This window comes from Triticum dicoccoides, chromosome 7B (genome assembly GCF_002162155.2).
Source record: "Triticum dicoccoides isolate Atlit2015 ecotype Zavitan chromosome 7B, WEW_v2.0, whole genome shotgun sequence".
Taxonomy (NCBI): Eukaryota; Viridiplantae; Streptophyta; class Magnoliopsida; order Poales; family Poaceae; genus Triticum; species Triticum dicoccoides.
Genome location: NC_041393.1, coordinates 676,225,638 through 676,228,062, shown reverse-complemented (window position 1 = coordinate 676,228,062; position 2,425 = coordinate 676,225,638).

Sequence of the window (2,425 nt, the reverse complement as noted above, 5' to 3'; positions counted from 1 at the left end):
TCGGCGCGCACAAGTACTACTTGTTTGCTCCTGCGAGCTAAGACCTCTCACGGAGTATCATCTATCCTCATGCAGCAGTACAGATGACATGGTATATATAGCAATAAAAATAAAGAAAATGGCTCTCTTAGTATATCACGTATCATAATAAATAAGGTACTTGTATTTTTGACAAGGGGGTGGATTTTACTCAAAATAAAGGCTCAAGTGGAAATAAACACTGTGAACACTCGCACAGTCTCTCCATAGATAGGATGCACGTAGCCACACCTGCAAATAACAAACTCATATAAAACGAAAGCTATGCCTAGGCGAGGAAAAAGAAAAAAAAACGAAGCGATCAATTCCATGATCGACAAACTAACAATGATCATATCCGCACCAACTATTTCATGACACCACAAGAACACTGAGGATCTTCAACAACAACGCCTTCAGGAAGGGAGCGATGCTCGAACATCGCCTTCATCAGATCCAACCAACAAAGGGCCAGAGTCTAGGTTTCCACACTAAAGAACCAGACCGAGCATATTCGAGCAATGCATTCAACAAGGTAACGACGCAAAAAACATCGTCATTGCCAGGTATGTATAACCAACTCGGATTCGACCTAAGTTTTCACCTTGGAGCTCGAGACTGTGTGCTCGAGAAGTACTACCATCGGAGTCAATCATGTGTTGTCACCACCTCTTTTCCGCGATCGTAGTAGCTACATGTGAGGCTACTGACGGTCGTCGCTACACAACCATACCCTCTAAAGGAAATATGCCCTAGAGGCAATAATAAAATTGTTATTTATATTTCCTTATATCTTGATAAATGTTTATTATTCATGCTAGAATTGTATTAACTGGAAACTTAGTACATGTGAAACAGAGTGTCCCTACCATGCCTCTACTTGACTAGCTCGTTAATCAAATATGGTTATGTTTCCTAACCATAGACATGTGTTGTCATTTGAAGGACGGGATCACATCATTAGAGAATGATGTGATGGACAAGACCCATCCGTTAGCTTAGCGTAATGATCGTTTAGTTTTATTGATATTGCTTTCTTCATGACTTATACATATTCCTCTGACTACGAGATTATGCAACTCCCGAATACCGGAGGAATACCTTGTGTGCTATCAAACGTCACAACATAACTAGGTGATTATAAAGATGCTCTGCAGGTGTCTCCGAAGGTGTTTGTTGGGTTGGCATAGATCAAGATTAGGATTTGTCACTCCGAGTATCGAAGAGGTATCTCTGAGCCCTCTCGGTAATGCACATCACTATAAGCCTTGCAAGCAATGTGACTAATGAGTTAGTTGCGGCATGATGCATTATGGAACGAGAGTAAAGAGACTTCCCGGTAACGAGATTGAACTAGGTATGATGATACCGACGATCAAATATCCGACAAGTAACATACCGATGACAAAGGGAATAATATATGTTGTCATTGCGGTTTGACCGATAAAGATCTTCGTAGAATATGTAGGAACCAATATGAGCATCCAGGTTCCGCTGTTGGTTATTGATTGGAGATGTGTCTCGGTCATGTCTACATAGTTCTCGAACCGGTAGGGTCCGCACGCTTAAAGTTTGATGACAATTTGTATTATGAGTTGTGTGTTTTGGTGACCGAAGTTTTGTTCTGAGTCCCGGATGAGATCAAGTACATGACGAGGAGTCTCAAAATGGCCGAGAGGTAAAGATTCATATTTGAAAGATGGTATTCGGACATCGGAATCGTTTCGAGTGATTTGGGTATTTTCTCGGAGTACCAAGGGGTTATCGGAACCCCCCCCCCCAGGGGAAATATTGGGCCTATGTGGGCCTTAGTGGAGAGAGAGGAGGGCCACAAGGGGTGCCCCCCCATGGCAGGCCGAATTGGACTGGGGGATGGGGCGGCGCCCCCCTTTCCCTCTCCTACTCCCTCTCCCTTTCCCCCCACTACTGGAATCTGGCAATTTGTTGTCTGCCACCTCTTTGCCGTCAGCCAACTGATGGCAAAGAGGCTCTTTGCTGTCCGCTTCCACAAAGCGGACGGCAAAGAAAGGGCAGATGGCAAAAAGCCTATTTGCCGTCAGCTGTTTCTTTGTCGTCAGCCAGCTGACGACAAAGAGCTGGAAGGCAGACGACAAAGGGCCAGGTGGGCCCCATAGGGCATGGCGTGGCTAGGTCAGGTTATTTGTCGTCCGCCGACGGACGGCAAAGATGAGTCGTAGGCCAGCCCTAAACGGCCGTCCTCTTTGCCGTCTGCTAGCAGACGGCAAAGAAGGCCCACTTAACGGGCCGAGCCGTCTCCCCTCTCTCTCTTTCTCTGTCTCCCTCCCACGCGCCCGCCTCTCTCCTTTCCCGCTGTTGCCGCCATCGCTGTCGTCGCCGCCGGCCAGCCCTGCCCCCGGACCCAGCCCCCCCTCCCCCCCGCCATCCA